Genomic DNA, 22,114 nt, shown 5'->3' with positions numbered 1-22,114 from the left:
ACCTTTGACCTATAAATCAATTGGTCAGACAGTCTTGGATCATGATTTATGTAAGCGTTGCGCAAATGATACCAGTAAACTAACATCTTTCCAATTAGGTAATGTCTCTGTATTAAACAGGTAGTTTTTACAAAAGTTCACAGAAGAGGCTGGCATCAGAAAAACAGGCAGGAACAACTTGTGGTTAATGGCCACATCCTACTCATGATATCCTGATATCCTGATACTCATGATATATTCTGATATCCAATTTAGCCTTGCTGTAGATTGTCGTCCATGCTCTGATCCCTGAGATGAAAACCAGAGGATGGAAGGTGCATCCCTTGTATAGGAGAAAGTTGTCTGAAATATAATCTACTGTCAGAATCAGTCTGAAAGGTACAATCATGATCTCATAGGCCAAAAAACCAAAATTGTCCTTGAAACTCTTGGTCAAGGAGCATAAAAAATGCCCCTTCTAGGATCTTACAGTTGTTTAATCTAAGATGGGCATCTGTTCTCAACTATTCTAGAATCTGGTGAGAGGTCTCAGTATTATTTATTTTTATTTAAAGCATTTCTACCCAACCCCCCAGCACAGTGCAGCTTACAATAAAACAAGACTTACATACTGAGCAGCAACCCGCTGATGGAAGAATTGGGCATGTACACTGGCTCTGTGAGTGTGGAAAGCTGCTAGTAAATGTGCAGAGCCTCCATGGTTCCTAGAGATTGAGCCACCACTGTAGCAATGCTGATCCCATTGAGAATAATGGGGGCATTGTCACTACAACAGCGACACAATCCTTAGGAGCCACTGAGGCCCTGCATGTTTGCTAGCAGCATTTCATGGCTTTCCACATTCATGGAGGCAGCATGCATGCCCCACTCATATTGGCAAGGTACTGTGCAGTAAGTAAGTTACTAAAAAAACAGCAGCAGAGAGAGAGAGAGAGAGCAGTGTGCAGAGGATAAAATTTTTTATCTTTGAAAGATGTTTTGAGTGAGTTTAGTACTAAAGCATATATGTTGCATGCAGGCTATTGGCATCTATAATCAAGAGTTTTGAGTAGCAGGTTTTGAAATGACTTGTTGAGACCCTGGACAGTTTCATCCAATCAGAGTTAAGAGTTGCATACAGCCATGGAAGGAAGAAATGGAAGGAAGAGATGACACATGGGTCCTGGATGAATAAAAATTCAAATTTTTGTTCATTCCACTGGAAACTGCTCTGCCAAACACAAAAGGCTTGTAAATGCTGAGCCAGTAAAGCATATAATTTGCTTCTAGAGGTTAGCTAGGTTCACTACCTGCCCATGGATGCCATACCCTTCCTGACACCACTTCTTCTTCTTCTTCTTCTTTTATTATTTTATTATTATTATTAATTTTTATTATTTATTTGATTTTGATTATTACTATTATCAAATTATGTATTATTATTATTAATTTATTTATTTATTCAATAAATTGATTTACTAGTCTGGGAGCACATTTAGTTTCATGGAAAGGTCTGTGAGAAATTTATACAGGTGGTTTTGTTTGAATTTGTTTGAAATTCTCTCTAGATGAAGAATTACCTTGCATGTATTGTGCTTGGCTGTGGTGGCATCATCAAGATGGCTGCCATCACCCGCACATTAAACCTTGTTATCTCAGTAATTTCTTGGCCAATTTTGTTGTTTAAGGTGTCATTGGAAAGGTATTTTCCTTTCCAATCCTACAAAACTAGGATTTTGAGACCCCTTATCTTTCCCCCCTCTTTTTTTCTTTTTTGCAATAAGATTTCTGTGCATATACATGATTAAGGATAGTAATAATACATGTGAATATAACTAAGAAAGAAAAAGGGAAATCCCTTAAACCTAACTTAAACATAAGATACAACCAACCCAGGTGGGGGGGGGAGGAGGAGGAGGGGCACCAAGGATAAAGATCTTATTTCAAAGCACAAACAATTAATTAAAGTTTGATCAAATATCTGAAAATTCCTCTTCTTTACCTTGTCAACTGGTGGCAGTGGGGGGAACCAGTTGAAATGCTGACGGAACACATATCAGTGATCCAAAGTTGCCGTTCAGGAGTGAATTTGTCCTTCCAGTGTTGTACTATAATGGTTTTGGCAACACCCCAAGTGTGAAGAATCCACAATTCTTGATATGCTAGATTCCAGATGCTGGGGATGTAACCTAACAAAACATGAATGTCCTTAACAGGCAATGATAACTGCAATATCATATTAACTACCTTATTAATTTCAAGCCAAAATGGTGCAGTAACCAGACAGGACCAAGCCATATGTGCAAGTGAAAGCAGTGAGACATGCCTCTTGGTATCTCAAAATGTGACTAATACAGCAGAAGCTCTTATTCCACATTTAATGGACACCTCAGAAAATCTTTAATAAGGAATGGCTGCAGGCTGAGGTGTCCATTAAATGTGGAATAAGAGCTTCTGCTGTATTAGTCACATTTTGAGATACCAAGAGGCATGTCTCACTGCTTTCAAAGCAACCTGTCGTTGTTCCAAAGATCTCAGATATAATCGATATCAGTCTTATCAATATTTTTCTGATAGAGCAAGGCTACAGACTTAGGTGCATCAATTAGATGTTCTAGGTCTAAGAACTCACAACGTAAGCTTCTCATGTTGGAAAGAATCAAAACCATGTCTAGAACCCAAGGTTCTCCATATATGCCTTGCGGCTTTAACCACCAGCAATGACCTGGATCCACAAACAATGATGAATTGAGCAGCTGCCAATTAATGAAGTCCAATAATAACTCTCAAGCTGTGCTGAAGGTGTGACTGAGACCTGGGGCTCATTGTTCCACCCTCAGACTTAAGCTAAAACAAATGCCCAATGATCAGCCTGAAAATGTGAAAAATTAAATCTGCCTTCTTCAATAGGTAGTTGAAGTTTATGAAAGGAAAATCTGGGCAGGTGTCCCTGCCATAAGAAGTCTTTGACTAATTTATAAACATGCTTAAAATATGATTAAGGCATAGGAATGGGAAGGCCTCTTCAAATATATATGAGCCTTGGCGGTTTTAACCACATTCATTTTGCCCCAGATATTCAATGGAATCGTAGCCCAGAGAACTAAATCATTGTCCTTGCCTTTTCAGGTTTTTTCTTTCTTTTTGTAATAGCTTTCTGGTTGTATATATTCTGCCTTTAAGGCAATGAACATTTTTCCATGTGCACAACATCCACAGGAGGAGCAATGGAGGCCTGTCTCCTCCCTTGCATGCAAACCTTGGTGCATTTGCAACCAGCATGCTGGGGCATTGTAGGCATCAGGAGATTGGGAGCACCTGCCTTATTCCCATTCAGCCCTCTGTCTCGGCTCATAGGGTGTTCAGTGACCTTGGAAGTCAAGTAATTTGTGTTGAAAACATTGCTGGAGCAGAGATGAGGTAGGTTGGGTACATAGCAGGTCTTCTGATCTGTGTAATAGCTGATCCATATGCACGGAGATAGAGGGAAGAAACTAGAGAGCCCTCTCTAGTCCTGAGTGCTGCGCCTGCATGAGATTTTAGGGTTTCAGAATATTTTAGGAATAGAGGCTGGGTCTCATGATACTATTTGGGATACCTTTGAGCTTGTTGAGGCTGATGATGTGGACAGGATTCTCGCCAATGTGGGCACAGTGACCTCTAGCCTGGACACTTGTTCCTCCTGGCTCGTTAGGGCTGTGAGGGGGGATGTTCTCTCCTGGCTTCAGGAGATGGTTAATTCCTCGCTTTAGAAGGGGTTTGTTCCATCAGTTCTTAAAGGAGCAGTAGCCTACCCTCTCCTTCAGAAGCCTTCTCTCAACGCTGACAATCTGGATAATTACCATCCAATTTCCAATCTTCCTTTTCTTGGTAAGATTTTGGAAAAGGTGGTTTGTGCTCAGTTGATGAGAGTCCTGGAGGAGACTGATTTCCTGCAGCACAGCACTGAAATGGCATTGGTTGCCCTGTTGGATGACCTGTATCATAACCTTGATGTCGGAAGCACACCTCTCTTGGTTCTTCTTGATCTCTCAGCGGCCTTCAATACCATTGACCATGCTATGCTTCTGCTTAAGTGGGGTGGGTCTTGAAGGCACTGCTCTTCAGTGGTTCCGGTCCTACCTCACTGGGCGATTCCAGTCAGTGTGTATTGGGGGTGAGTGTTCTCCGCCCTGGCCCCTTTCTTGTGGGGTTCCACAGGGCTCAGTCGTTGCTCCCATTCTCTTTAATGTCTACATGAAGCCCCTGAGCCTGGTCATCTGTCGGTTTGGGGTAAGTTTTCATCAATATGCTGATGATACTCAGCTTTATAACTCTATCCCTGGCCAAACAAGTGGTGCTGTTCATGTGCTGGCTCAGTGCCTAGAGGCTGTTAGGACCTGGATGGGCCAAAACAAGCTCAGGCTCAATCCCTCCAAGACTGAGTTGCTCTTGTTCAGTTTGCAATCTGGCCAATTGCCGTGTTTGAGTGTGTCTCTTGACGGGGTTGTGCTTCCCTTGTGAGAGATGGTTCATGATCTGGGAGTCTTCCTGGACTCATGGCTCCTGCTTGAACAGTAGGTGGAGACCGTGGTCAGGGGTGCCATTGCCCAGCTTCAGCTGGTTCACCAGTTACAGCCTTTCCTCAACTGGCAGGCCCTGGCAACAGTAACTCATGCCTTTGTTACCTCTCGTTTGTATTACTGTAATGCTCTCTACCTAGGGTTGCCTTTGCAAATGATTCAGAAGCTTCAACTAGTCCAGAATGCAGTGGCTCGCCTCCTCATGGGTGGCTGTAGATTTTATAGTGTCATACCTCCTTTACGGTTGCTGCACTTGTTGCTCGTTCATTTCTGGGTCCAATTCAAGGTGCTGGTTCTCACCTACAAAGCCCTTATAGGCTTAGCATCTGTATATCTCCGGGATCGCCTCTCTCAGTCAACTGTATCCCATCCTATGAGTCTTCTCAGCTGGCCCTCCTTGGTGTCCCGGGCCCTGGTATAGTGTGTGGTGACTGGGCCCGTACGAGGGCCTTCTCTGTGGCCGCCCCTCTTCTTTGGAACACTCTTCCGCCCCCTGCCCCCAATTCATTCAGTCCCCTCCCTGCCTGCTTTTAAGGCCTTTCTTAAGACCCACCTGTTTTGCCAGGTGTTTGCCCTTTAATAATTTTTTTCAATTGATTGTTGTTGCTATTTCTGTTGTTCACCACCTAGAGTCTTTGGAAGAGGAGATATATAAGAAGTTTCAATAAATAAATAAATTTCAAGTTTCCTTATCTTATGGTAGTGATTTTAACTGCTGTATCTCACTTGCAGCACCTTTTGGTTGAAAAGGCTTTTAATACAGTAAATGAATTCTGAAGCTCTGATTTTTCCCTTAGCCCTTGTTATACTTGTGGTACTAATTCAAGGACAGGAGCACAATAAACCATCCCTGTATAATAGCAGGATGAAGCAGCTTTCCTACAGGAAGGATAGTCTCTGTGGGGGAAGCGCATAGTGATGCTCATGCTTTGAATGTCACACCCATTATCCACTTAGGCCTGATGATGCTTAGCATTCCACATAGCCCTTGACACTGCAATTCAACTATGCTGGAAAGGTTTACGAGATGCCGGAAAGGTTTACTAACCCACAATTATTTTTTTAATTAGCCCATGTTTTGATTCAAATGTTTGCCATATAGTCTGGGCTGGTCATCCTGACAGATGACTTCATGCAGGAGAGGGATAAGGATAGTGCAACCTCTTGATTCTTGTGGAGTTCTAGCAGTTTTCAGTATCATGGACCATGTGTGGAGAGAGACCTAAATGTATGTATCTGAATGTGCTTAGGTTCTGTTTTGACCTTCAGTTGAGTGTAAATGATCAGGGGTAAGGCTAACTGCTTCCAATCTTCTGTCTATATGCATCCCACTGCAACAGCAACAACAAATATTTCTATATAACTTTTCAACAAAAGTTTCCAGAGTTTTTCCACAGAGAAATAAGAGGCACCTTTTAATGTGGTGATTCTCTTTTATTTAGCAGGCGGAGAGTAACTGGCCCTATCCACCCCCAGCACAGTACCTCCAGTGACTGTTGCTGGTATCTATCTTATGTTTCTTTTTTAGATTGTGAGCCCTTTGGGGACAGGGCTCCATCTTACTTCTTTGTTATTTCTCTGTGTAAATCGCCCTGAGCCATTTTTTGAAGGGTGGTATAGAAATCGAATAAATAATAATAATAATAAATAATAATAATAATGCCACACAATACACCAGATAAAACTGTAGTTGAGAAGAAAGAAAAACAAGTTAAAATAATCAACATAGCAATACCAGGGGATAGCAGAATAGAAGAAAAAGAAATAGAAAAAAAATCACCAAATACAAAGATCTACAAATTGAAATTGAAAGGCTGTGGCAGAAAAAGACCAAAATAATCCCAGTGGTAATTGGCGCCCTAGGTGCAATCCCAAAAGCCCTTGAAGAGCACCTCAACACCATAGGGGTCACAGAAATCACCATCAGCCAATTACAAAAAGCAGCTTTACTGGGAACAGCCTATATTCTGCGACGATATCTATAACAACTGACAATAAAATTCTGGCATCCCAGGTCCTTGGGAAGGACTCGATGTCTGGATAAAACAAACCAGTCAATAACACCTGTCTGACTGTGTAAACAAGAAATAATAAATACCTATACATATTTGTAAGCATTTCATTATTATCAAGTTTCTTTGGGATCAGTGCTTTTTTTCAGAACAGGTCTGTGAGATGATGTTTAAGAGATTGGATTCGTTAGGAAAAGAAATATCAAGTCTCAAGGCCAGCATGAAGATGATGCTAGATCTTATTGAAGCAGAAATATTTACAGTTGCTGCCTCTAAGATTTTTGATAAGGACCTAAATAATACCCCTTTGGATCCTGGACATGAACATGCTAATAGTCCAACCCCTGTTCTAGGCTGCCGGGTGAGGACCTCTCATGTGGGTTATCCTTGCCCGCACGCTCCAGAGGCAGGACAATCAATTAAGCAAAGCCTTTAAAAGGCAGGGAAGGATGACACCTCCCAGTTCTGTTTGTCCTGCCTCGCTCCAGAGAAGGTCATTCCTAGCTAGCTGCTTCTCCCTTATCTCTTTCACTTGAGCGTTTTTCTTCCTTATCTCTCTCCTCAGTCTCTCCATTACCAGCTTCTCCATTCTGCTTTATTTCTTAACTAATCTACTTTTTTAAAAAAAAGGTTTTATTCTTTCAGACTTCTACTCTTTGCTCTCCCCCCTCCCTCTCCTCCTCCCCTTTGTTATGGAGCAGAGCGATCAGGGCATTTTGCATATTCGCATGCACAAGGCAAAGAAAACTCAGCAAACGCAACCTAAATGGACCATCCAGGTCCCTCAAGCCCATGCCGGGTCTTTGGATCCAACACAGCCCCCGCGGCTGACGCCGGACTCTCTCTTGGAGCGGGAAGGCCGCAGAACTCAAAGGAGAGCTGCAGAAGCTCAGCTAACGTCCCTCACCAGGACGCAGATGCGCTTTCGCCCGCTCTCCCCCGACCCAGCTCTCCAGACAGCTGAGATAGTGGAGCTGGAGGAGGCTTCCCCCTCAGATGCCGAGGCCGTCCGCTACCCAGCTGAGCCCCCGCCGGCCCCCCTGCAGGGCCGCTGGAGAGGGAAACGCTGCTGCCCAACTCCTCTATTGCCAACGTCCTGGGCTCCTCAGCAGGCGGCTCCTCCACGATGCAGCCAGCCAACCAAGTCGCAACGGGCCAGTCTGCCTCTCTCCTGCTGATCCCTCCCACGCGGCAGGCCTCAGCAGCAGCTACACCTACTCACAAGGAGACCAGCAGCCACCATTCAGCCAGACCGGTGAGTCCTGAACCTCATGGCTCCCCTCTCCCGGGCCCATCCAATCCTGCTAGGCTCCCCTCCACTCCATCTTCCCCAGTGAGCCTAGACCTTCCCCAAGATATGCCCGTGGCCTGGCAAGCCTGGTTTGTGGAGGCAATGCATGCATCATTGGAGAGTCTCAAGCCCCAACAGGCAAAGCATAAAAAGTGCACACGCAAAGAGACACCTTCCCCTTCTTCTGGGGATTCCTCCTCTTCCTCATCAGAGGCCCCTGGCAATCCTAAGCGGTCCCACAGGTCTAAGGGGAAAAAGAGGGCATCCAAACATAGCAATGCAAAAAAATCCAAAATAACCTCTAAACTTGGCCACCGCCATTCTAATCCACACTCTTCTGATGTCTCTGATTATGACTCCCCGGACTCTTGCCTTCCCCCCTCGGAAGTGCCAGTGGAACTCCCTCCCACTTTACCACTACAGGCTCCCTTGGCCGGGCCTTCATCTCAACTCCCCCTCGCCCCGGGTTCAAGAATCCCTATTCAGGACCCTACCCCCAGCGAAGAGGGCGAGTGGTCTGACGGCCAGCAGCCAGATTCATCCCAATCCTCCCGCAGGCTCCTACCGCCTGAGGAATTTTCTCAGCTCCTCCTGAAAGCCCTGTACACACTGGGCCTTCATTCAGACCTACCTAAGGAAGCTCCTCCTCCTTCTAGAGAATCTTTGGTATTTCCTACTGCTGCGTCTAACCAACCTCTTTTTCCTCTCCCTGAGACTTTTTCAGAGGTAGTGAAACAGGAATGGCAAGCCCCCGTTTCCTCCAAGAAAACGGCGGCTATCGTCTCCAAGCAGTATGCTTTCATTCCTGCAGCATCAGCCCTTTTTCAGACCCCCCCCCCCAGTCGACGGCCCGGTGGCCACCCTTGCCACGGGGGCCATTCTGGCAAGAGATGGGGAGTCCTCCCTTAAGGACCCTGCAGAAAGAAAATTGGAAGCACAGCTGCGCAAGAACACTGACACCATATCAATCTCCATCAAGGCCTCTGTTGCTGCCTCCATTCTCTCCAGGGCAGCCCTCCTGTGGTCGGATGAATTGCTTCAAATTCCGCCCCTTGAACCAGCGCGCCAATGCCTCATTGCATTAAAAATCCAGAAGCCCCAGGCCTTTATTGCTGATGCTACCCTGGACTCGGTGCACTTCAGGGCAAGGGCCACAGCAACTAACATTGTTGCACGACGTACCCTATGGCTCAAGCACTGGCAAGTGGACCAGACCTCCCGGACAAACCTGATTGCTGTGCCCTTTACGGCTTCCAAACTATTTGGCGATGAGGCCCTGCAAGAGGTCCTCATTGACACAAAGGACAAAAAGAAGGTTCTCCCCTCTTCCTTTCGCAGAGACGATAAACGCCATTACCGCAAAAACTTCCAGCCTTTTCATCCCTTTCGCCAGAATTTCAAGACCAGAGACCGTGATTTCCGTACATCCCGCCCTCAGTGGAATCGACAACACTTCAACCCTTGCAGTTCAACCAACAAGCAGTTCGGGCAACCCCCCAAGCCACGGCAGGCCTCCTGACTCTCCACCCCATCGTGTGTGGGGCCGCCTAGCCCATTATTTCCACACGTGGGACTCCTCCATCTCCGATCGTTGGGTACTGGACTCCATCCAAAATGGGTGCAAGATCGAATTCACTTCACATCCCAGAAGTCGCTTCCTTCCAACCCCTCGGTCCCGGTGTCACCGCAAACACTCAGCTCTGCTGCAGGCGATACTCCACCTCCTTCACATCTCAGCCATAGAACGGGTTCCAAAGGAACACCAGGGACACGGCATTTATTCCATCTTATTCACCGTCCCCAAGCGGGACGGCTCACTGCGCGCTGTCCTCAATCTAAAATTTTTGAACAAATTCGTCAAACTTCGCAGGTTCTGCATGGAGACGGTCCGTTCCATCTCAGAGGCCTTACACCACGGGGACTTTCTAGCCTCAGTCGACCTGACAGAGGCATACCTGCACATCCCAATTCATCCAGATCACCGCCGTTTTCTTCGTTTCTCCTACAACAGCTCCCACTACCAATACACCGCCCTTCCATTCAGTCTCTCCTCCGCCCCCCGAATATTTACAAAGATCCTTGCTCCTCTACTGGCACACATGCGCCTCCAGAAGATAAGGATTTTGGGGTACTTGGACGACATTTTGATTCAGTCACCCTCCCTTCAGTCAGGCAAAGCAGACCTGGACCGGGTCCTCTCCACCCTCGATGCACACAGCTTCCTGGTGAACACCTCCAAAAGCAATCTGACTCCCTCCAACAGACTACAGCATCTCGGGGTGGTCATAGACACCCTCTCAGATTGCCTCTTCCTTCCCCAGGACAGGATCGCCAAGATCCAAGCGCTGATTCGCCAAACCCTTCATTCCAGGTCAACCCAGCTGCTCTCTCTGGCACAGCTCCTAGGTGTGATGGTCTCCTCCCTGGAAGCTGTTCCCTGGGTTCGCCTTCACCTCCGCTCCCTTCAATGGTTCCTGCTCCCACATCAGGCCGCCAGTCGCAAGAGAGGGGAACTCCCTCCACCAGTATGTCTCTCTCTGAACTGGTGGCTTCTGGACTCCAACCTGACCAAGGGGCGGCCCTTCCTGGACCCTCCCCACTCCATCATCACGACTGATGCCAGCCTCTCGGGCTGGGGGGCTCAGTACCTCAATCTCTCAGCCCAGGGCTCCTAGTCCCCATCCGAAGCCACTCACAGCATCAATTGGCTCGAGCTCCGGGCCATTCGCCTGGCACTCCTAGCCTTCAGGCACCAGATTCAACATCGAGATGTCTTGATTTGAACAGACAACACAACCGCCAAGGCCCATGTGAACCGCCAGGGGGGCACCAGATCCAAATCTCTTCATGCAGAGGCGGTCCTTCTCCTAACTTGGGCGGAAGCACACCTTATGTCGATCCTAGCCCATCACATCAGTGGCTCTCTGAATACCCAAGCTGACTGGCTCAGCAGACAAGAGCTTCACCCAGCAGAGTGGAGACTCAAACCCGAGATCTTCCTTCAGCTCTCTCGCCGCCTAGGCCATCCCTCAGTGGATCTCTTTGCATCCCCAGTGAACTCCAAGCTCCCGAGATTCTTCTCCCGGTTCCCGTGCTCCACGGCAGAGGCAGTGGACTCCCTTTCGTCTCCCTGGCCCAGGGAGCTCCTCTATAGCAATAGCAATAGCACTTACATTTATATACCGCTCTATAGCTGGAAGCTCTCTAAGCGGTTTACAATGATTTAGCATATTGCCCCCCAACATTCTGGGTACTCATTTTACCGACCTCGGAAGGATGGAAGGCTGAGTCAACCTTGAGCCCCTTGGTCAGGATCGAACTTGTAACCTTCTGGTTACAGGGCGGCAGTTTTACCACTGTGCCACCAGGGGCTCTATGCCTTTCCTCCAATACCTCTCCTCAGCAGATTTCTCCGTCGTGTCTGCCTTCTCCATGCACAAGTAATCTTAGTGGCTCCGTTCTGGCCGAGGCACCCCTGGTTCCCAGAGTTACTCCATCTCGCCGTGGAAGGTCCCTGGTTCCTGCCTCCCGCCCCAGACCTCCTCAGCCAAGGCCCAATCTTCCACCAAGACCCCATGTGGTTCCGGCTTGCCGCCTGGAGGCTGAGAGGCGCCGACTGAGCAAGAGAGGCTACATGCAAAAAGTCCTGTCTACAATACTGGCCTCTAGCCAGGCCTCTACCAACCACATTTACCAATCTACTTGGAGGGTATTCCTCCGCTGGTGCAACAAGATTGGCACTCCTCCCGACCAATGTCAGATGCCAGAACTACTCCATTTCCTTCAAGACGACCTAGACAAAGGCCTCAAGGCTAATACTATTAAGAGACATGCGGCTGCACTCCTTCCCCCAAAAGACCTGCATTTCCAGGACTGCTTCATTCAGGTCCTCTGAATCCCTATTTGTGTCCTTTCTCCCGGCCTCCATGGGCCGCCCGGTTTCCTCAGCAACTCTGGCTCGGTGGATCAAGGCATGTATTGCGTTGGCCTACGAGGTGCAACACATTCCTCCACCTCTTAGACTCACTGCTCACTCTACACGCTCTGCTGCCACATCTGCAGCCTTTTCAACCAATGCACCACTGGATGAAGTATGCAGAGCAGCTACTTGGTCGTGGCCATCCACATTCACACGACACTATAAACTAGACCTCTTCAAATCAGCACAAGCTGCATTTGGCAGAAGGGTACTACAGCAGGTTCTTCCGCCCCAGTAGCCGGCGACGTTCCCACCCAGGGTCTTCAGCTGTGGCATGTCCCACGTGAGAGGTCCTCACCCGGCAGCTGAGAAAGGAGCATTGGTCACTCACTGTGAAGGCTTCTTCTGGCTGCCGGTGTTGAGGACCTTTTGACCCACCCAAGTCGTCTACGGCTACTGGTTCTGCACTCTTTGTATTTTCGTCCTGGGGGCCTGATTAACCGTACTCTTTTCTTATACCTTTCTTAGCAGCTCAGCTAGACTAAACAAAACTGGGAGGGGTCATCCTTCCCCGCCTTTTAAAGGTTTTGCTTAATTGATTGTCCTGCCTCTGGAGTGTGCGGGCAAGGATAACCCACGTGAGAGGTCCTCAACACCGGCAGCCAGAAGAAGCCTTCATGGTGAGTGACCAATGCTCTTATCTATGGATACCAAGGAGGCAATTAAATGAAATTAGACTGGGAGATGCATTGAGATAAGGATATAGTTTCAAGGAATTCCTTAAATAGTGCAGATTTGACATTTTCGGACCCTGACCTGATTAGAATAATAAAATAGACTATTATAAGACTGGTAGGGGAAGGAGAGAATCCTTTAAGGAGGAGTTAACACAAAGTAATTAAGATCAGGAGCTTGGAATTGCATTGGAGAAAACTGATCGTCCTCTCCCCTTTGTATTTCAATATTTAATTGGCCACTGAAAAGGCTAAATGGCTCTTGGAGAACCAGAACTGAAGACCTGAGAAACATATTGGCCAATGTCAGGGAAATTTGGGATGATAAAGGAGACCTGAAATATTCCTGTTTATATCCTGCTAACACCAGAAACTCTAGGGGTATTATAAAGCAGTTCTTTCCCAGTATAAAAGTATAAGCATGCATATGTATTCAGTACTTGGTTTGGGCCCCTTTTGTAGCAATTACTGCCTCAATGCGGCGTGGCATGGATGCTATCAGCCTGTGGCACTGATGAGGTATTATGGAAGACCAGGATGCTTCATTAGCGGCCTTCAGCTCTTCTGCATTGTTTGGTCTCATGTCTCTCATCCTTCTCTTGGCAATGCCCCATAGATTCTCTATGGGGTCAGGTCAGGCGAGTTTGCTGGCCAATCAAGCACAGTACACTGTATACTTTTCAGAGGTCCAATATTGTTCTATTCTACAATCCTTGTCTTATTGGTTCCATGTAATATTCTAATTTTCTGGGATTGTGGATTTGGGGTTTTCATGAGCTGTATGCCATAATCATCACAATTATAACAAATTAAGGCTTGACTTATCTCGCTTTGCATGTAATACGTCTGTCTCATATATCAGTTTCACCTTTTAATTTGCATTACTGAAATTAATGGACTTTTGCACGATATTCTAATTTTCCGAGTTTCACCTGTAGACAGCAGATGTGACTTTTACATAGGAACATAGGAAACTGCCATATACTGAGTCAGACCATTGGTCTATCTAGCTCGGTATTGTCTTCACAGACTGGCAGCGGCTTCTCCAAGGTTGCAGGCAGGAATCTCTCTCAGCCCTATTTTGGAGAAGCCAGGGAGGGAACTTGAAACCTTCTGCTCTTCCCAGAGCGGCTTCATCCCCTGAGGGGAATATCTTGCAGTGCTCACACATCAAGTCTCCCATTCAGATGCAACCAGGGCAGACCCTACTTAGCTATGGGGACAAGTCATGCTTGCTACCACAAGACAAGCTCTCTCTCTCTCTCTCCTCTCCTCTCTTTTGGAGTCCGTTATCTTGAAACATATTGAAAGCATATTTTTCAAATGGGGAAATCCCCAGAATATCCAAAGATTTAATTCAACCTATAATTGTCCTCTGACATACTCAAATCTTGTAAACAGATAAAAGAAGTAATATAAATAGAGACATGTTGTTAAGAGGAATTTCTATGAATTGGGAAATTTGAGGGAAGATCAAATTGAGGAAAGATCAAGATGAATTAAAGAGCTTCTTCCAAATCAATACATAGGAAGTTTCTTTATTTACAGTATGAGACTCTAGTAAAGCTTGTATTAGGGGACTCCATATTTCAATGGCTTCAAATAGAAAGAAAGCCTTACAGAAGCAGAAAGAGATTTTGACAAAATGAATTACATCACCTTAAACTAAAGCATAAGCAAGTCCCGTCAACAAAGATACTGCAAAAAATAAAGAAGTCACATAAACAAATAGATATTACTGAAGCAAAAGAGATGTATAAGAAAATAAACTTTACTAAACAACAATATTTTGAGAAGGGCAATAAGCCTGATAGGTTATTGGCATATCAATTATGAAAAGAACAAGAGAAGAAAACCATTACTTCCATTTGGAATGGTAAAGAATTTATTTCATCCATGGATAACATGGCTGAGCAGTTTGTGGAATTTACACTCAACTATATAGAAAAGACACACCAGATTTGGAAAGGATATCACAGTATTTGGAGGATTCACAGATTATTGAATTTACAGAGCAGCAGAAGGAATTACTTAATAAGCCAATTGTGGAAAAGGAAATCACTGAGGTGATATGCAAGTTAAAACTTAATTCACCAGAGTCGGATGGTTTTACAGCAGCTTATTATAAGTCATTTCAAGAAATCTTAATTAAATCACTGACCCAAGTGATGAATGATATACAACATTGTCATGCCTTACCACCCTCGTGGCAAGAAGCTTTTATTTATTTGATATATAAAGAAGGAAATGATCCAACTCATCCTGCATCATATATACCTATTTCATTACTGAATGTGGATTATAAACTTTTCTCTGCAATTTTGGCAGATTGAAGTTATTTTTAACTGATTTAATACATTTTGATCAGACAGGGTTTGTACCGAAGAGATACATGAAAGATAATTTAAGATATGTCCTGAATGCTATAGATAATATTACTATGGGAAACAAGAAGGCAGTGATGATTTTTCTAGGTGCAGAGAAAGCCTTTGGTAATTTGGATTGGTCTTTTATGTTTAAAGCGTTGGAAAGGACGAATTGTGGAGTGAACTTTCTTTCATGGATTCAAAGTATTTATCAGGAACAAACTGCAAAGATGATAGTGAACGGGACAATATCTAAATAGTGTTCCATTTGGAAAGGCACTAGATAAGGATGTCCACTCTCGCCATTATTGTTTATTTTGGTGCTTGAACCATTGGCAAGGAAAATTCATTTGGAGAATAAAATTTCTGGAATTAAGGTGGCCAGACAAGAGAATAAAATAAAACTTTATGGACATGATGTGGTACCCACAATTACTCAAACAAAGGACTCATTAGACTCAGTAATGGAACATATACATCATTATAGCATGGTTTCAGGATATAAGAACAATACAAATAAAATGGAGATTGTTACATGGAATTTAGCAGAATTGGACTTAGAACACCTGGAAGAAAACACAGGATTTCATATAAGTACTAATCCAATTAAGTATTTGGGGATAAAATTAATGACTTCTAATAAAGATCTATTTAAAAATAATGTTTTGCCTACATGGAAGAACATAATGGCAGACTTATATAGATTGAAGAGGTTAAATCTCTCCTGGTTAGGAAGAATATCATTAATCAAAATGAACATCATTTCTAGGATGCATTTTTTATTTTGAATGATCCCAATAAAAATAGAAGAAAAAACATTGAATGAGTGGCAAAGAAATTTAAACTCTTTTCTCTGGGCTTCTAAAAAGCCCAGAATCAAGTTCAAGATAATGCAAGATGCAAAAGAATGTGGAGGACTGGTTGTTCCAAATTTGAAATTATATTATCACACTAGTTGCCTAACATGGATTACAGAATGGATTTAAAAAACGTACAGCTGGATTATGCCCATGGAGGAAACAGATCTTTCAGAAGGATTGCACAAATATTTATGGACTAATAAGATCGGTTATGTATATAAAAGGTCATTCCATTAGAAGTAGTTTATTAAGTGTTTGGGATAAACACAAAAAAAGAATAAGCCCAGCTTTATCTCCTTTGGCATCAATATTTATAAATTGTTTTTTAAAGTATTTATTTATTTAATACATTTTAATTGTCTTAATATTGTTTTTAGCACTGTGTTTTAAATGGTGTGTGTTTTTATGTCTTTTTGAATTTGTTGTATACCGCCCAGAGCCTTTGGATGGGGCAGTTCATAAATGTAATAAATAAAAAATAATAAATATTAAATATTTTTTCCATACTAAAAGATTTGATTATTGGAGAGAGGCAGCATATAATTTACAAAGTTTGACTATAGGGAAAACAAAAATGAAGTCTATTCAGGTTCTTTCGTTGGAATGGGCAATTAAACCTTCCTGGTTTCAATATTCACAAATAAACAGCATAGTACAGAAGGAAATACAAAAGCAAGATGGTAACGTCAGAGATTTGACAGAATTTGAAATATTAATAACTAAAATGATGAGCACTTATTGGGTCTGATATATAAGCTGTTAGTCAAATATGATTCAAAATTAGAACAAGTTAAAGACTGTATGATCAAATGGACGCAGAATATGAACAAAACAATTGATATGCAACAATGGAAATATCAATGGAAAGTAAACATCAAATTTACAGTGAACTGCACTTTAAGAGAAAATAGGTATAAAATGTACTTTCGCTGGTATATAATTCCAATGATTATTTCAAAAATAGACAATAAGTATCCCAGAAATTGCTGGAAGTGTATGAATCAGCCAGGAACCTTTTATCACATGTGGTGGACATGCACTAAAGCGCAGAAATTTTGGAAGTTAATTCACAGTAAGATGCAAAAAGTGTTAAAAATAGATTTTCACTTTTCACCTGAGATTTTTATGTTAAATATTATCAAGTCTCATAAACCTGCAGAATATATGGAGTTGTCTTTATATATGATAACTGATGCTAGAATTCCTTATGCTTCTTATTGGAGAACTCATTTGTTACTGACGCTAGAGGAGTGGCATCTTAAACTTTGGAAATACACTTCAATGGCTAGACTTACCTCATATATAAAAAATAAATCAGAAGATAAATTTGGCTTTACTTGCAAACCTTTCATACAATTTTTGTCACAGGGTCGGATAGCTCATCTGAGATTTGGATTTTCTCTACGATTGAATCCTTGAATTAGTCTCTTTTAATTTCAGCATTGCTCAACTGTGATATTTAGTTATTCAGTTGGATGCTTTGTTTGAATACTTTAGACTGGTGGTTGAAAGTTCTAATTGGTTAGACAGAAGTGTTGTGGTTAGAGAGTTGTTTCCTGGTTTGGTGTTCAAAACATTGATGAGATGTTATTTACTGCATTTGTGTTCTCTTCTTTTTTCTGTATTCTTTTTTCTTTATATATCATTATTATTATCATTATTATTATTATTATTATTATTATTATTATTATTATTATTATTATTATTATTAAAAAGAAATCTCATTTCTTTTGGGCCAAGAGATTCACAGCCCATCTGTCAAGGTATTTAACCCCAATCACAATACCTACCCCAATCAAGACAAGGCTCAACTAACTTCCTCCACAGAGACAGCTTATTTGCAGCCTCATAATTCCATCCAAGATGAACTGCTCCAGCTAAAAAACTTTTTGCAGTTATGCAAAACACTAGACCACAGCCAAGTATAAAAGGGGTCTTGTGCTTAGATTCAGACTCCGGAAGTGATCTGGATCTGGAACAGGATATGGAAATTCAGCTATCACACACAATCTCAAGACTTTCCAACCCCCCAACTCCAAAATCAGGTCATGCTTCAGACATGCACAGCTGGACCAACCTGATGGAGGTAACTTCTCCCCCTAAATGCCTACTGAAAGTGTACCCATAGGACTTTGAGTCAGATTCAGAAACTGAAAGTGAAGATGACAGTGAAAGACAACTCTGGAGTTCTGCCTCTCAGGCTTCCCACTACCTCCCCTGGTGCCTCCTAGCTGCTGGGGCTCCTGCTCCAGAGGATATGCAATGTGCCACAGAATGCTCCTTGCTTCTGGCCCACACTTCGGCAGTGTTACTGCTCTCCTCATCCGTGCCTCAGGCCCCCCAGATTCTTCCTGCGATGCCACCTCATTCACCATTTATGATGGAAGAACCAATTCACACAAGCCCTTTAGCATTCAATGAGAATGAAGGGCAGAGCCATGCAATAACTCCCGTCCCCACCTATAGCTTTTCCTCATCAAGAGGCCCAGCAGCACAGCCCCACCCAAGTCCTTGAATCTGTGGAAGTGACCACCGCCTTACATGGTCTGGGAACTAGAGTATTTTTGGACTGCAACCCCCTTTTTGAGAACAATGATGAGCTGAGTGCCCAAGACAGCCTACCCAAGCCAGTGAGCACTCAGGTCTCCCCTGCTGACTTCCCTGGACTGGACCCAAGACATCAGACTTCTGTGAAGGAGGTGTTGGACCAACCAAGTGTCTCACCAGCATCCCTTGGACCAGATGGGTGGGTACTAGCAGATACCCCCCCACACCTGGTCTTGGTAAGAGCCCCAGTCCTCCAACTTGGCCGCTGGAAATTTGCTGATTCCATATGGAGTTCCTCTGCCCAGAATTCAACTACCACCTCAACCCTGTGACATCCCACAGACCAGCCTAAGACCAAGGTCCTATTGTGGAATGTGGCTGGGTCTTTCCACTTCAGAAACACAGACTCCACCAACTTCCTCTCCCAATTTGATATAATCTTCATGCAGGAGACCTGCGTAGTGGGTGACCTTATGCTAAATGGATACGACTTGTAAAAAGTGGGAGTGGCCCCTGGGGCAGGCCAAGGGGGACTTAAAGGTGGCCTGGGGATATTAGTCTGCACTTCTATGTGTGCAACACCACCTCTCACCCCACTTACACAAACTGCTATGACTATTCTAATTCATCTGGGGCCCAACTCATTGCTGATCATCAGTATGTACCTCCTGCCACAGCGTTGCAAACCCGAAATCAGCTCTACATGGGTGGAACTCAAAGATTATACAGACAACCTTGTGCTGGCCAATCCAGAAGCACTGGTGGTGTTGTGGGGTGATTTTGATGCCAGGCTGGTGCCTGATGACCATACCCTATTTGCCCGACATCAGCTTCCACCTCCCTGCTTGGAGTCTGAGCATCTGCCTCTCTAAGGACCAGAGCTCAAATTATGCAGGCCTATGCCTAGCAAAATCAACTGCCAGGCTCAACCTCCATACATTAAATGGCTCTTTTGCAGAGGACCATCCAAGAGAATTTACTTATTTATCTGGCTCCCCAAAAAAGCACCATTGATTACATCATTGTCTCTGGGAACCTGATACCCTTTACCGAGAATTTTTAGGTAGTACCTCACCTTGACAGCGATCATTTCCTGATTTGCCTTTAATTATCGTTTCCTTCCCAGCAGATCCACTTGGAGGCCTGCTCCCCACACACACACACACACAATATTACCTGCAGGACAAGCCAGGTGTTGTGCCAAATGGTCCCCCCAGTTAGATAAAACAACAAAGGAGCTGCTTGCCAAAGAGACTCTACAGAGCTAGACTTAATTCCAAGGACCCCACTCATGCCCCCCTGGAGACCTACAAAACCCTAGTGCACGAGCTACAAAAGGACCTAATCCATAAGGCTGAAACACGCCACGCCCCCAAGCTGCCTGTGCATCCAAACCGTGGTTTGACAAGGATTGTGATACACCAGGAAAGCTCTTGCTTCTGCCTACCAGATCCACAAATCCAGTTCAGGTACCAATGCTGCAATGGTCTTCCCTAACCTCCTCAACCTTAGGAGGCAATACAAACACCTACTGGAATGCAAGAAAAGAAAGGCAATGAAGACCACTTGGTCACATCTCATCCAGGTGGTCAGAGAAAAGGACTCAGCTATGTTCCGGTGCATCACGACCTCACCAACTACAGGTGAAACTCGGAAAATTAGAATATCTTGCAAAAGTCCATTAATTTCAGTAATGCAAATTAAAAGGTGAAACTGATATATGAGACAGACGCATTACATGCAAAGCGAGATAAGTCAAACCTTAATTTGTTATAATTGTGATGATCATGGTGTACAGCTCATGAAAACCCCAAATCCACAATCCCAGAAAATTAGAATATTACATGGAACCAAGAAGACAAGGATTGTAGAATAGAACAATATCGGACCTCTGAAAAGTATCAGCATGCATATGTATTCAGTACTTGGTTTGGGCCCCTTTTGCAGCAATTACTGCCTCAATGCAGCGTGGCATGGATGCTATCAGCCTGTGGCACTGATGAGGTGTTATGGAAGACCAGGATGCTTCATTAGCGGCCTTCAGCTCTTCTGCATTGTTTGGTCTCATGTCTCTCATCCTTCTCTTGGCAATGCCCCATAGATTCTCTATGGGGTCAGGTCAGGCGAGTTTGCTGGCCAATCAAGCACAGTACACTGTATACTTTTCAGAGGTCCGATATTGTTCTATTCTACAATCCTTGTCTTCTTGGTTCCATGTAATATTCTAATTTTCTGGGATTGTGGATTTGGGGTTTTCATGAGCTGTACGCCATGATCATCTCAATTATAACAAATTAAGGCTTGAGTTATCTCGCTTTGCATGTAATACGTCTGTCTCATATATCAGTTTCACCTTTTAATTTGCACTACTGAAATTAATGGACTTTTGCACGATATTCTAATTTTCCGAGTTTCACCTGTATATGTCCATCCGCCTGCTCAACACCATCAGCAAGCTCTATGCTAGACATATACATGGGAAACTTAATGACTCGCTAGACCAAGAAAATCTGCTTGCAGAGGAGCAAGCCGGCTTTAGGGAGGGTAGATCCACAACCAATCAATGCCTGCTGCTTCAGCACCTCATTGAAAAATATTCTTCCAGCAACTCAGCCTCTCCTTACGCTGCCTTCATTGATCTTAAGACAGCGTTTGATTCCATCTCCCGAGTCAAGCTATGGGACAAGTTGGAAGCCTCCTCAATCAACCACCGTCTACTTTTATATGATACACATTCTGCATGCAGACACAACCTTCAAGGTAAGGTGCAATCTACAAGGTCACCTCACAAACCTTGTCCCAACACAGAAGGGAATCAAACAAGAATGCATCCTGACCCCGCTCCTTTTCAACTTTTATATCAGTGACATGGTGAGAAACCTTAGTAACCCAGACTTTCACCCTCCCATGCTGGCGGATAGATGTATTTCCTCCCTGCTCTATGCCGATGATGCTGAAATCCTCTCTAGGATCCCTATAGGTCTCAGAAGAGTGCTGATGGCTCTAGCTCAGTACTGCATGAACGATCAGCTGTCAAAAAACTAAAGTTATGGATTTCGCCAGAAGACCCAAGTACTATCCCTGGAATATAAATGGCCACAAGATCGAACAGATTGCCTGTTTCAAATATTAGGGAGTGGTCCTACATGCCTCTATCTCAAGAAGGGTCCAGTGCGATCATATTGCTCTCACCGCTCATAGGAGCTCCACCACCATTCTAAAATTCCTACAGACTAGAGGGGCCCAGTATGTACCCACAGTGCTCAAATTATTGGAGGCAAGGCGTTGGCGCAACTCCTCTATGGTGCCCAATTGGGGTCCTCTTGCAATATTGCCCCCTTGGAGCTAGTGCATTCCAAATTTCTAAGAGAGGCACTCCAAGTGCCTCGCTGTGTCTCGAATTCTACACTACGCTTTGAAACAGGCATGATAAAGGTTGAGGCCAGAGTGTGGATGTCCATTCTTAGCCTCTGGCTTAAACTATCCCTCAACTCTCGGTGCTCGGAGAATAATGGACATGGAGTATCAGATTGGCTTAGGCAGGGTTCCATCTTTCCTGTCCTCGGAAAGGCTCAAACATTCTGCCTTCCCCTGCTGCGTACCTGTCACAGTTTAAAATCCCAAGCCACAGAAGGGTTTATAACCTCGCCCATTGTCATGTGCTTCCTTCTGCTGTACTGGAAGGCAAATTCAGAAAGATCCCAATTGCAGAGACTTTGTCCCTGTGACACTGGGCAAGTAGAAACCACAGAACATGTACTCCTTTTTTGCAGAAACATTTGGGCCAAGTTAATACTTCCACTGTTTTGCAAGTACCCTGGCCACCCAAATCATGACTATACCA

The 22,114-nt window shown here is 44.2% G+C and overlaps 1 protein-coding gene across 4 annotated transcripts in view; it reads left to right on the top strand.

The window, feature by feature from the left end:
• The window catches only part of CFH (complement factor H), a 154,297-nt gene that overhangs the window by 113,368 nt on the left and 18,815 nt on the right, over window positions 1–22,114 (top strand). The gene's annotated exons all lie outside the window — the stretch shown is intronic.

The sequence above is a fragment of the Hemicordylus capensis genome, chromosome 4, assembly GCF_027244095.1.
Source record: "Hemicordylus capensis ecotype Gifberg chromosome 4, rHemCap1.1.pri, whole genome shotgun sequence".
Classification (NCBI taxonomy): Eukaryota; Metazoa; Chordata; class Lepidosauria; order Squamata; family Cordylidae; genus Hemicordylus; species Hemicordylus capensis.
This window is presented reverse-complemented; position numbering and strand designations above follow the sequence as displayed.